The 15,017-nt window shown below is 41.1% G+C and overlaps 1 protein-coding gene across 3 annotated transcripts in view; it reads right to left on the bottom strand.

Annotated features, from left to right (window-relative positions):
- The window catches only part of CDH11 (cadherin 11), a 109,419-nt gene extending 96,534 nt beyond the window's left edge, over nt 1–12,885 (bottom strand). For all 3 annotated transcript variants that reach the window (XM_039327542.1, XM_039327541.1, XM_039327540.1), the window contains exon 1: nt 12,761–12,885. The gene's annotated coding sequence lies outside the window, so the exon portion shown is untranslated. The remainder of the gene's footprint in view (nt 1–12,760) is intronic.
- Nucleotides 12,886–15,017: the final 2,132 nt, after the last annotated feature.

Raw genomic sequence — 15,017 nt, 5'->3', positions numbered from 1 at the left:
GCCTTTTGCAATTGACTGATAGTGATTTTGTCAATGCCGATAATGTTGAGTGGTGCTCCAACTGTGGGATTGCACCCAAGGCTCCTATTGCTATTGATATTACCTGATTATTACTTTTTGTTAATAATGATGATGATGATCATGATCATGATCATGATGCTAAATCTACCATCACCACTTGTCAAATACCAGCTCTTTCTTCTATGGTCTTATATTTTACTGTGCTAGCCAATTCCTGCTGTTTTTGCTAATTAACTAACTAATTTAAAGTGTTGTCAATAAGCCATAATCCCACACAAACAAATCCTCTACCTGTTGAAGGGGTTTTTCCCAGGAGAGTCCTAGCTTGCCAACTTTTGTGTTACTCTTCCTTCAGTGATCAGAGGCAGTAAAGCTGCAACATATATTATGGCGAAGTAAATAACTGCTCTTTTAGTCCTGCTGAGGGGAAGTCAAAATCTGCCAATTATCCTGCACAGCTTGACAACTCCCCCAAAGTGTGTGATGAGAATATCCTTCCCAGGAGGCACCAAATTTGTCAACTAACTGCACCAAGCCTGCTGGCATGCCACAAAACCAAGTGATCAGAGGTAGCAAATGTAAGAGTAACTCAACAGCTATGATTGAGTGTCTTGCTAAGAGGAGACATTCCAGAAAAACAAGTCCAATAATGAGAGCTTACTCTTACAAAGCTGGAACAGGACAGTGTTGGCAATGATTCTTCACATCTTAAGATCTTTAGAGATAATTTAAAGACTGCTATCCTTTTAATGAAGCTCATCCTACAGAGCTATTTAGTATATGGGAGAGAAGATAGCCTGATCTTCCACTGGGAGACAACTCCAGAGCCCTGGCCTTAGCACAGAACAGCCCTATCTTCCAGCTTCAACTACTTTCAATTTTCCAAAATGTAGGAGAATGTGGTGTTTCTCACTAGGTGATCTAGTAAAGTTGATCCCAGTTGCAGATTGTCTTGTGGGTATCTGGGTTTTAAGCAATAAAGGGCTTTCTAGGTCTACAAGCCTATACGGCAATCCTTGACTTATGACTGTAATTTAGCCCAAATTTCTGTTGCTGAGACATTTGTTAAGCGGATTTTGCCCCATTTTATAACCTTTCCTGATTTTGCTTGTCAGAAGGGCGCATGCCCCCAGGATGCTGCAACCATCATAAATATGAATCAGTTGCCAAGCATCTGAATTTTGACACATAACCATGGGGGATGCCACAATAGTCGTAAGTGTGAAAAACAATGATAAGTCACTTTTTCCAGTGCTGTTGTAACTTGAAACGGTCACTAAACAAACTCGACTACCTGTACGGCTATAATCCATAGCTTTCTCTAAGCCTATATAAATCCGTATAAATCTTTTTTAAATCCATTCTTGCCCAGTTTTTCAAAAGTTCCACCTCATCTACAAGAATGTTTTCCATGCTTTAAAAATAATCCAGCCCTGTGCAATTTCTCCCTAGCATAAATTCCAGCGCTATATTTATAAACTACAGTGATTCTGCAATCTCTCTCTCTCTCTCTCTCTCTCTCTCACACACACACACACACACACACACACACACACACACATACACACGCACACACACACGCACACATGCATGCACAGATAGTACAATATCACCATCTGCTAAGCTTCAAAATGTCAAAAAGTTGGCCCAATATTATCAGTTCAGGGATAAACGAGAGCAGGTGAGAAGTGCCTAATTATTAAATTTACAGTGTTAGATCTTTGTCTTCATTTCTGAAGCATCTTATCTGCATCTGCACACTGTAAATGTCATATCTGTGACCAACGTTTTATTCTGACTCTACCCTGCTGAAATAAGGAGACAAACGATCCCAAGGAAAGGAACATAACCCTTTTTCCTTCGTTTGTTAATGTGAAATAAATGCAGAGAAAGAAGAAAATAAGCAATAAGATCCAAAAAAAGAGAAATTATTAAAAGAGGACTATTTCAACCAAGCTTATCTCTGGCCCAATTTCATAGGAACGTTAAACTAACATTAGTACAATTTCTTGCACAGGCTCATCTACATTATGCATATTGAAAGGGGGGGGAGGCTATTTTAAAATGTACTGTACTTGGCATTAAATATAGGACTAAATGAATCACAGGAGGTTGGGGGTTGAGGAAATAGGACAGAAGTGTTCTTTGATTTCAGCACAGTTCTCAATGCCAAATCAGATTCGGTTTTACCTTAGTGCAGATTTTAAATTAACTCAAAATTTATAGCAAGGGAATGCTCTTATACAAGAGAATAAGTCTGCTGAAATCGACTGGAATAATTATGCTTATGATTGGAATACGCAGGCTCTAGGATCATATGCTATTTAAAAAAAATAATGTCTTGATCATGAAATATGTTATTCCTTTAAGACTTTTTTGTGTGGTTAATCGCAAGGGACAACCATAGTAACCTCATAATTGGAATTACTGTGTGTGGAAATATATATACTGTGTGTGTGTGTGTGTGTGTGTGTGTGTGTGTGTGTGTGTGTGTGTAAAACCACCAAGGTGACAGAGTCAATGGGCTTGCAAAAATGTATGAAGTTCCTTATTTGAGGCTGAGCTAACACTTTCATATATTTTAAACTTGCTTCTGCAAAGAAACCATATGGGAACTGATCCACACACACTTCTTTTATAGTGATACTTTTAAACTTTCTGGCTTCCTTCCTTGAAATATTTCTTGCCTTCCCACCTCCTCTTTTGAAGCAGACAATCTCACAGTAAATCTCCAGAGCAAGGATAGAGAGAATGACAGATTTTATATTATTTTGATGATGAGAATTCAAGGAAAATGTTTGATTGACACTTTTGCATGAGAAATCTTTCTACAGAGGGAAGAACACTCGATATGGGGAAATATTATTGGGGCTGAGGACCAGATCACACTGGAGCTGGAAGAAATAGAAGGAGTTAGGTAAAGCCAGAAGAGTGACAGATAGTCAGATATTAAAATGCTGTTAACTTCAAGGATTAAAGGATGTCTCCCAGGCTTCTGTATCTTCAATTCTTTATGTATTGGAATGCAAGTCTCATTCCGACAGCTCGTGGATGCCAGGAATTGTAGACTGAAACATCCAAGAAACTGTGGAGTTCCAAGTCTTGTTTCCACCCTAGTGCTTTACTAATAACCCAGAACTTACACACTTCAGTTAAACTCTGCCCCACAAAAATAAATAAATTCTGACACATAGAGAGAATAACAGAAGTCTTCTAGTCTAATCCTCTGTTCAAGCTGGAGACTCTATAACATTCCAGACAAGTGATTGTCCAGTCTCTTCTTAAATGCCTCCAGTGATGGAGCACCCGCAACTTCTGGTTAATTGTTCTCACTGTTAGGATTTTTTTTTCTTTAGTTCTAGGTTGCTTCTCTCTCCACCCACTGCTTCTTGTTCTACCATTAGGTGTTTTGGAGAATAGCTTGACTCCCTCTTCTTTGTGACAACCCCTTAAATATTGGAACACTGCTATCATGTCATCCCTAGTCCTTCTTTTCACTAGATTAGACAAACCCAATTCCTGCAACCATCAACCCAGTCACTTGGGAAGAACCAAAATAAACACCTTTATCCCAAATCACAGCCCTACTCCCAGATAAAATGCTTCGACGACACACTAACTGCAGTAAGGCCTAAGCAATCAACTTTTCTCTATACATTAGCTTTTTTTTTTTTAATTCTTCTGTTCCCCAGTTCCAAGTACCATGAGCTAAGAGACTCCCATCTTCTGAAAACCAATTGCATGCTGGTGTGTAGGGATGTGCAACGTGTTTGAAAACTTGAAATGCAGCTTCAAATCATAAAGCTATGTTCAAGTGTTCCACAAAGAGAGGAAAAACAGCTAACATTATAAGAGGTTCATTCTGAAATCAGGACAAACACTTAACTCATTTCTGGTTTTGTTCCCACAAAATATATACAGCTCAACTTTTATTGTAAAATTTTGATTCAGGCTCAAAACAAAACACGCTTCCCACATACCTCCTGATATTTTGAGCACGCTTACTCTGAATCTTTTCTCTTGTAATGTTATTTTTTTAAAAGAAAATAATCCTATCAATGAAAATTCCATTACTTTTGAAGTTAACTAAAATTGCAAAAGGGGATGTTTTTAAAACCAATTTGGTTCTTTAAACATTTAAATATCCTGCATGCATGGCCCAAATCTGATTTTCATTATCTAAAGAGGAACTGGGGGATGGGGAATGGAAGGTGGACGACTGCCATAATTTATGGCACATCTGGCTGCAGACCAGCATGCAAAATAATTGCTTTGCGAGAGATAACCAGGAAAACAGGATCTTGAAAAATGAAATTGCATGGGTTAAGACCTAACTAGAGAGCTAGCAAATTTCAGAGCCCTCTTCCATTACTAACTGATTTTGTGTCACCAAGTCAGTATCAATTCTTAGCAAGTATATAGATAGATTTTCTCAAGGATGATCTTCCATCATAAAATGGCTAAGTGCACATAACACTCCAAACCCAGATTAAGATGATTAAGGGGCACAAGAAGAGAGAATCTTGAGGTACTACATTAAATGGGGAAGCAGTTGTATTCCAGATGTTTCTTACTACCTTCAATCTCGTCATCCCTGGGGCTTTCAGGAAACCAAAAAACATCTGGAAGTTTACAGTTGCTGCCTTAAGTTTCAGGCGACCCACTTTATAAGTTGTGTATCCATGTTTTGCATTTCTCGTTTTGTTTTCCATTTCATTTCACTGCAAGCATCTGACTAACAGTTGCTATGTGGCCCACAAAAGTTTCTTACACAATGTATTTGCTGTTTTCTGAGACTCTGTTACTTTTTGCTTTTTCCAGGGAAGCAAATCTCTTAGAAGTATTGCTGCAAATATGATATCAGCAATTACTTTGAACAATATAACTTCTCCAATATAACTGTCTTGATTCTTATTTTATCAATGGGATAAGTATATGTGTGTATGTGAGAGAGAGAGAGACACAGAGAAAGTGTCAAAGTAAAGATATATTACATATGTATGTGTTCACATACATGTACACACACATTTTTATTCACCTGAGAAATTGGAAGAACACTGATACTTCAATTATTTTAATTACCAAGGTTCTGATTACATTTTAAATTATCTCCATACTTAAGTAGTGTATAAAACATTGGTTCTGTACAACTCAGATGATAAATTTCTTTTTCAAGAAATATCTTTCTGAGATGTCATTCAAATATAATAAAATTATATCTGCTAACAATTCCAAGGTTGGATCCAACCTTATGCTAAAATCGGACCTTTTAAAATTAATGCAGTACGTTAGCTATGATTTATGCACATGTAATGGTTTCAATGGGTTTACCTGAAATAAGACCAAACCCCCAGGATCTGGCCCATTGGCACAATGCATACATTGCGCTAAGCTCTGGATTGCTTTAATCGTGGTTTGTTGATTAGGTCACAATGGCCTGCTGTACTCTAAATCATAAATCATGGTTAAGTAACTGATTATGACTTAGCATGATCTGCAGATGTTCCCAGCGATTTCAAATATCCATGCACAGATAAGTAGAAGCTTGCTCTCCTTATTCTGACATCTTTTTATGTTCTTTTACACTTATCCTCATTTAGCAATCTTGCAGATAATTGTATTTGCTCCATTGAACTGAGTGAGAAAAATCACAAGTGTGAGAAGCTAATCTGAATATTTGCCTTGCACATGGAGGAACAAATGGAAATGTTAGTTGGAAACAAAATCAAATTGTTCAAAAAGTGTTACTATTTGTATATTGAATATTATTATGTGCAGTTGAGAGATTGATCTGTAATTATATTTCTATGGAGGAAAATGAAGCTCCATATTTAAACTTGCCACATTATTGATGAGGCTTCTCCCTCGGAACTATGAAATAGCAGCGTCATATTAATAATATCCATATCCAGTCAGGTAAATAACCTTGATCTGGATTTAGCCATGCTGGGGTTCCATCAGGAAGCTGGGGGATGCAGTGAATAGTCAAAAGTACCAATTCACTATGTGAACCACTCAGACACGGATTTTCATAACCACGCTCAACCATCTTCATTGAGGTAGCACACACCCCAGTAAATACTAACTTTGCATTACAAATTATTGTAATTTGTACAAAGTTCAGGTGCAAATTAAATAAGACATGCCGTTTATGGAGGCTTAGATCATTTGTTCTTGACTCAGCATGCAGATTGTCCTCGACTTACCACAACAACACTGAAAAAAAGTGACGGATGACCATTTTCCACACTTAATGACCGTTGCAGCATCCCCATGCTCAATCAAAATTCAGACGCTGGTCAACCAACTCATATTTATGACGGTCCCGGGGTCACGTGAGCCCCTTATGACCTTCTGACAAGTAAAGTCAATGGAGGAAGCCAGATTCACTTAACAACAGGGTTTCCTCGCTTGACAACTGCAGTGATTCATTTCACAACTGTGGCGAGAAAGGTTGTAAAATGGGGCAAAACTCCCTTTACAAATGTCACACTTAGCAACAAAAGTTTAGGGCTCCGTTGTGGACATAAGTCAAGGTCTACCTCTACATTATATAACAGTTTTCATTAGGATGACTATTGCTTGAAAGTGATGAGAGTCATAACTATTGAAAAACCTCAGGGACCACTCTAAATAATACTGGAAGTATTCCAACAAAGGACTTCTAGTAATTCAATCTAGCATTCCAGTAAATAAAGTAAGAACAGTTCAACTCAAAAAAAAAAAAAAAAGACCACCAAAAATTCTATACGTCATTCTTCTGTGTAGAAAGGGCATGACTTGGAAACACATCCTATAACTATTAGATTAAATGTTTGTTTTAAAACTTACAAAGCCTCATATTCACCCCTAAAGGATGGTCTATATAAAAGCTATTAATTATAAGAGGAAAAAGTAATAGTCTAATCATTAATGCAATTCCTACAACTGTTTCAGTCAACTAAACAAAAGAAAAAAATGAATTTTTCAATTGTCTGTATGTATATATATATGTGGCCTAGAGGTTAATACAGCTACCTATCATGCACACAGCCCAGGTTCGAATCTCAGAAGGGTATGTCTGGCTGAAGAGAGTTAAGAAGCTCGAAATAGCTATTCCAGTTCTCCCTTTATTCTTTGTTGGCAATCTAAAATGTATACACACACACACACACACACACACACACACATACTGTGTGTAGATAGATAGATAGATAGATAGATAGATAGATAGATAGATAGATAGATAGATAGATAGATAGAGACAGACTGACTGACTGACTGACTGACTGACTGACTTTAATCTGGTGCCAAGGTCTCAGGAAAGGCATTTGATATATTTTATTATTATGAATAAATCTATATTCTTAGAAACCCTGGAGGCTTTTGCTACACAAATTCATATTGAAATAAAAAATGCCAGGGGAATATTATATTTGGTTAGAACTATTCAAGTCATCTTGGAGGATGAACATTTCTGAAATTTATCCATTAGTAAAAATATTAAGAAGAGGCTCATTCTTCTAAATCTCTCATTATTCTATTTTCCAACATCTGTAAGATATGGCCAATGGCTTCTCACAAAATTAAGAAAGAGATAGAAAAAATACTCTCTATGTTTAAGTATTTTGGCAGGATAAATTCTCAAAAGAAAGCTCTCAGTCAAGTATGCAAATGCTACCATTAAACTGGTTTATTATTTGGTACTGTGATACAAACTCTTATTAAAGTTGCAGCAAGGCAGCCCAGAAAATGGCAGTGGTAAACCATTTCCACCTTCATATTCTCTTATCCTTCTGTTCTTCTTGTAGACATTTCATCACCAGGCTAGGTAGTGAAATATCTGCAACAAGAAGCTTGGAGAAGACCAGGGGCCTAACAATTCAGCCTGAGCTTCATTTATTCTGCATTATCGGACTCCCACCTAGAAAGACTATATACAGTAGATGTGTCCATGAAATCATCAAAAATCAAGCTTGAATTGAAGGAGAGTTTACTTATTTTTAAGGCTGATTCGTTCAACATGCTAAACTATATCCAGATTAATCACAATGACTGGTTTCACTTAACATGGAAGAGCTAGATAAATAAATCACATCATGGCTAAACATGATGGCTTGGATCATAAAGCATGCAGAGGCAGTAGCTGAATTTCAAAAAAGGGATCAATGAGAAATTACCATTTTACTCTATTTTAGCATGTTGTGAAGAGGCAGCATAGAGGTTGAGGATCATTTATTCTTGAGGAGATGGAAGATTGGAACTGGAGCTAGTTACAGGTAATTCCTGACTTATAACCACAATGAAGGACAAAATTTCTGTTGCTAAAAGCAAGACAGTTGTTTTGTGAATTTTGCTCCATTTTACAACCTTCCTTGCCACTGTTGTTAAGTGAATCACTGCACTTGTTCAGTTGGTAACATGGTTATTAAGTGATTCTTACTTCCCCATTGACTTGTTGGAAGGTCGCAAAAAGTGATCACATGACCCAGGGACACTGCAACCATCACAAATACGAGTCAGTTGCCAAGCCATTTGAATTTTGATCACGTGATTTGCTGCAATGGTTGTAAATCATAAGTCATTTTCTTCTCAGTGCTGTTCCAACTTCAGGTGGTCACTAAACGAATTGTTGTAAGTCAAGGACCACCTGTACTCCATTCCTCAGCCACACCAGACTATCAAAATTCCACAAGATGGTTGAAAACTCTTGAAGTGGAATAATACAAGTCTGAAAGTAATGCTGGAAAGACTGAGTAGTAAGATGTTAGTCGTGACAAACTGCCTGAGCATTAGTCTGAACTGCAACACAATTGTATTCCGTCTCCCCTGAGAGGACAAACAACACACCAGTGGTAACAATACAGTTTTTCACACTGGCCTAAAAAGCTGACAGGCTGAGTGCTGAGCTAGAAAAGAATGCCAGCGCCCTCTGGCGATCCCAAACTCCAGCTCTTAAAGACATTACGACTGAAGGTAGACCGAAGTATAGATTTCTTGCTAACACAGCTTAAAGGGATGAAAGCATAAAGAATGTTTTACCAAGAAATGAGAGCCTTTATTAAAACAAACACAAGAACGGTACAATAACAAGAGCTGATGCAATCATCTGGTATTATAAAACTGTGACCCTTTCCAAGTTTACTTTTAACAGACTCTAACTTAAAAGACGTAATAATGACTTTGTCAGCTTGAAGCCCACAGAAAAATACTTTTATGCTGTGTTATTTATTGACTGATGTCATAAAACCAGGCACAGGAGACAGGGACCTAAAAATTACAGTGTGCTGGTGATATAAATTAATGCGCCATATTTAACATTTTCCTTTCCAACAAATATTTCTAACTTCAATATAGCATCCCAATATTAATCAACAAACTAGGAGCATTGTTGCTAATTAAACATCCCGAGGCCCACTTAGAAATCCATGCACACCCACAAAAAATGTTCATAGAAGCTGTGAGATAGATAGGTTGAAAAGCAGAGAAGCCAAATAGCACCAGTTTTAAAACTCATGGATACATACATAAATACATACATACATAGCGGTCATAGAGAACTGATCAACCATCCACTAAATTCCATGATCAATTAAGAAGGCCCGAAGATGTTGAGCTGCAAACTCTCCCACAAACAAGCTACATAGTCAAATTCTCCAGAAAATGATTCTTCTAATTTATCAGAAGCAATAAAACGTGCACATTCCAGAAATCCTTGCATTTCCATAAAAACTTATTGTTCCATTATTAAGTTGTTCCCAAACAGACAAAGAGCAAGATGTTCTACTTGATAGCTAGTTATGCATTACAAAAAGCTTTCTGATTCACTTCTCCTGTTTTATACTATATTACTTAAATTCTAAATACAAATCTTTAATTAACTGAAAAGACCATATATATATGTAGATAGATATAGTACTAATTATACTTGGCCAGACTAATACATTTGCTTGCGTCTAATGAGAGAATTATGTATGGTTAAATTTCCCTATTTATCCTCCTTTTATCCATACTCATTTACTTGATAGAAAACATACATTTTGTCAGGTCACCTCTGTCTGCGGTGATTCTTGCCCTGCCCGCAATAAAGAAATTGTCCATCATAATTTTGATTAAATCCTTATCATTTCCTGGACTATTGGTGCTGATTGTAGCAGTTCATTGCGCTAATGAATTTAGCCAAATGTGCAAACTTTGTGCATTTCTGCAAAGTCAGGCCTGAATGAGGAATGTATAAATAGTATTTCCACGTCATCATCTGATTCCTCTGGTTGCACTGTTGGAATTGGAGTTTTAAATAGAAATTCTATAATGCAGAATTGCAACTGGCCACACATTAATCAAAGAAGGCAAGGAGGGCTTTGTTGGCATTGGCAAAGAGTGTCCTGTTTTTGTTTTTAAGTTTGCAGACCGATCTCTCTTCTTTCAGGCTGCATTGAGGTCAGCTGCTTTGTAACCGCACTCCCACAAATATTTTCTGGGGGCTGGGACATGCCATTTTAAAATGTGCTGAAGCAGCTCTAACAAGGATCACAATCTGCAGCTTTTGCCTGCATTCAAATTTCACCTCTATTTTATTGCCTCTTTTGCTAGCCTGGATGGTGCTGAAGCCAGGCTACCCAATGCAGCACATAACAAAATAGTTCCACATCCATCCATTCGCAACATTTTCCCAGTACCTTCTTCCCCAGATAGAAAAAAATAAATATAAACTGCAGAATGTATAGTTATGGTCAGAACACTCTTAGGTTTAATTGTCACACAAAGGCTGTACTCTTCGGCAAATATTAACTGGAGAAGGTGATATATTATCTAAGAAGGATGGTATGTTTTTCAAACACTAATGGTAGTGCTAGGGAAGTGGGGGGCAGGAAGAGGAGGAGGAGGAGGAGAAGAAGAAGAAGAAGGACAGTCAGTGCTTTCAAGCTTCATGATTCTGCCTACATCTACAGAAACCCTATGACTTGACTATCTCTTTTACGACCCTCAGTCATAAAAAATAATTAATTTCTTAACCCTCAGTTAGTGGCCCACGAAATGCTCATTGTGCCATTTCCAAAAAATGAACACAAAGTTCTGAAAATGTAAAAGTGAGTGGAGAAACTGCTTCTCCTTGGAAGTTAAAGGTAGCTTGAAAGAGTGACCTGATTTTCTTGCCTTTGTCTTTGATGGGCAAATGCCCTAGCATCACTTCATTGCAGCATTCCCTTTTCAACAACAACAACAACAAAAGTATAAAAAGGGGAATTCTCCCCCACCTCCCGTCTCCTTCTCCCCTCCAATCCCCCTGTGCCAGCTAGCTTCTCCTTTCCGTTCAGCGCCCAGTGAAATGAATATTTAAAGGCGCCGATGATCCACGGGCATCGCTCCAAAAGGGAAAGTTGTTCTGGTGATGTCAGATGGCAAGATGGGGGCTCTTGAGGGCCTCCGAGGAAAAAGACCGTTAGGCAGTGGGACCAAAACACCTTTCTAATCCAGTTTTCTCTCCCTCTTCCCCGCGGTTCAGATTTCCTAAAGATCAGCCAAAGGCTATAACGATTTTCCGCCCAAAGCCACAGAGAAAGGCGGTTGGGAGCAAGAATGGAGCCGTTTGCAAAAAAATCAGAATAAAAGTCTCTCTGATGGGGGGGGGGAAATCTCCCGAATCTCGGATTGGAAAACGTCTGGCCGCTTTTTTTCCCTTCTCCCTGCACAAAACATCTCCTCGGAGAATATTTGTGAATCTAAGCATTTCCTATTGAGATTCTGCCGCCCCTTCCCAAACAGCCCCCACCCCCACCCCCGCCCCAGAAGCGAACCGGAGTGGAACCACTTTCTTTCCTACGGGTTGCTATACGTCGGAACGCGCAGTCTCGAGTGGGCTTTGCAAAGGCGCCGCCGGAGATTCAGAGCGGCGCGTGCCAGGACACGCGCACAGACGCGCGCCCGCGCGCGGGCACACACACACACACACACACACACACACACACACACACACACAGCGACCTCGAGAGAAGGAACGACGGAATCTAGAACTTAAAAGATGGGCTTTGTAGTCGGATGGGGAAGGGCGGGGATTGGAGCAACCCAGCAAGAGAGCTCAAGATGCCTCTGGTGCCACGCACGCTCCTCCCTTTCAACGCCCGGATTGTTGGGAGGCTTAAGATTGTCTGAACCCCGATGCTCCGCTAGCCCAGGCTCCGCTTTGGCCAATGGTGGTCGGGGATGCCAAAACCACGGAATGGAATAAAGACGTCTCCCGAGCTCACTTTCAACACAAACACACACACAGAGAGAGAGAGAGAAAGAGAGAGAAATACACGAACAGGAGAAGGAGGAACGACGACACCCCCCCCCCCAACGCCCCCTCCCCAGAGATCTTGAAGGCTCATTTTCAGCCTCCGAGGCTTCCCTGTGCCTATTTAATTCTTCTCCAGCCCGGCTCGCTTGGTGATCCCCCTTCTAAGCTCCGCGTCGGGCTACAGGGCACTTTCCAGCCCCCTTAAGCTTCCCCCTGCTTCTCTCCCTGCCTCTCCAGACGTCCTTGATGGCCGGGGCGAGTCCAAAAGCTCTGGTCCAACTCCTTCCGCAGCATCCTTCTGCCCCGTCGGCTGGCTGAGCAGACTTCTTCATCTTTCGCTCGCTCGCTCTCCTCCTCCTCCTCCTCCTCCTTCCAAATCCGTCTCAAAGGAGCCCAGAATTTAAGAAAAGCACCCCCACCCCACCCCCTTCCCTAGAAATTTAGGGCCACCCCAGGGCCGGCGGGGAAGGCAGCCGTTACCTGGAAATCTGCCGGCCCCGGATTCTCTCCGGATCACCTCTGGAGAAAGGCGAGCAGGCGAGTCCCATTCACAAGTAGAGGCGCAGTGTCTGCTGCTTCGCTCGCTCTCCAGCCTATTCCACTCCGCTGGCAACGCGGCTGAATGAGGCTTGGAGCTAGTGGAAGGAGAGAGAGCGCTTGGGGGGGGGAGAGAGGAGGGAGGCACAGGGGGGAGGGGGAAAGAGGGGGAGAGCAAGGGAGAAGGCTGGAGGCTTGGCTTGGGCTTCTTCTGCCGGGAAGAGCTGGGGTAACCTCAGCGCTGCCCCCCTCCTTTCCTTTTTCGTGGGGTGCCTCTCCGTTCCCCTTGCTTGCCTTTTAAAAAGGCAGATTTGGCTTGGGAGAGTGTACACCAGGCTGCCTGGGGCAGGAGAAGCAATAGGGAAGGAGCAGATCAGCCTTGTCCCAGACATTTTGGGTCCCCAGCACAGTTTGCTCTCCAGGCTTAGCCATTCCCAGTGGGTTCCCTGTTCCAGTTCAGACATACTTTTTTCTTTCTTTCTTTCTTTCCAAACTCCAAACCCCTGTCTTTGTGAAGGATGGCTGCTAAAATTCAATCATCCCTGCGCCTCCCACCCACCATGGAGAGAAGACTCTCTTGCTGGATTCAAAGAGGAAAGGGGTTTTTCACCATCTTCATGTGAGGAAGACGATGAAAAGCACAGGCAGAGAAGGCAGGCTGCTTTTGGAAAGCCAGGAGGCGGGTGTGCGGGTGTGTGTGTGTGTGGGGGGGATTGCTAGCCCTGGAATCATAGCAAAAACAATCTGCATAATTCCTGACTTTTCACACCTAGATTCTTAGTGTGATCTGAAGGTCCAGCCCCCTCAGCCATGAGAGTAACTTTGCTACAACATAGATATGCAAAAAGCAGAGAGGCAGGGGTGTATTTGGTTACTTCGAGAGTTCTACACTCTTATGAGAAAAATGGACCACTCGGGTCTCTAGGTAGACTTCCAGATAGCCCACAGTCTGCAACATGCTATAGCCAGCACCATGTGCCTATGAGGACTGTCTAAAGCAGTGGTGGCGAACCTATGGCACGGGTGCCAGAGGCGGTACTCAGAGCCCTCTCTGTGGGCATACGTGCCATCGCCCCAGTCCTAGGCCTTCAGCTGGGTTTTATGAAGCCTTTTCGCTTTAGGTCTCCACAGCCTTGTACAAAAAAAAAAAAAAAAAAGGTTCAATCAATCAGTCAATTTCAGCTTCTTGTGGGGGGGGGAAGATCTTGCAAAGTTGGAATTGATTGATTGAACTTTTTAGTCCCACCCAGTCTGCCATTACCACTGCAGCCACACCCACCCAATAGGCCACACCCGCCCAATGGGCCACACCCACCCAATGGGCCACCCGGTACCCGAAGATGCATAAGTGGGTTTTGGATTGCAGTTTGGACACTCGGTCTCTAAAAGGTTCGCCATCACTGGTCTAAAGTCTACCTGTTGGCACTCAAGCGTTAAAACATCTTTTGAGACAGCTTGTGGCACCATCTGTGCCTTCCTTCCAAGACTTGCCTAACTATCTGTAAATCCTGACTGGGGCCTGAACCTGCCCGATCTAAACGTTCTATCTTCCATGTTGGAATTCCGGTATAGGACTTTGGGTGTCTTTATCCCTGAAGCAAACTATGGCCGCTGCACTTGTGATGGAATTTCTGGGGAAATCCCTGTCGTGAAACTGACTTTCAGCTCTTTGACTACATTGGGAAACTTTTAGGATGGGATGAACAAACATAAACAGGATGAGAGCCGGCTTGATCTAGTGGTTAAGGCGCCCGGCTAGAAAGCAGGAGACTGTGAGTTGTAGTCCCATCTTAGCCATGAAAACAGCTGAGTGACTCTGGGCCAATCCCTCTGTCTCAGCCCTACCCACCTCACAGGACGGTCGTTGTGGGGTAAATAGGAGGAGGAGGAAGGTGTGTTGAAGATGTTCACCAGCTTGAGTTATTTGTACAAATAATAAAGGTAATAAATAATAAACAAGTCAATAAATATCCCTTCCCCTTTGCATGTAGCAAAAACATCCAAAGGAATCTGTCTTCCCTTTATAACACAGGTGTCAAACTCTCCATGTGACATGTGGAGAAGGGTGACATAAACAAACAAACAAACAAACATGTCTCTTTGGATTTCAACCGGAAATCAGTCAGGGGGCAACACCCTTTCTGTTTTGTTAATCTGAGGACTAGCAACTTTTGTTACTTTTTTTAAAGGGATATAGAGG

Source organism: Crotalus tigris, unplaced genomic scaffold (genome assembly GCF_016545835.1).
Source record: "Crotalus tigris isolate CLP2741 ecotype Arizona unplaced genomic scaffold, ASM1654583v1 scf7180000024362.2655971311:6658466, whole genome shotgun sequence".
NCBI classification, from domain to species: Eukaryota; Metazoa; Chordata; class Lepidosauria; order Squamata; family Viperidae; genus Crotalus; species Crotalus tigris.
This window is presented reverse-complemented; position numbering and strand designations above follow the sequence as displayed.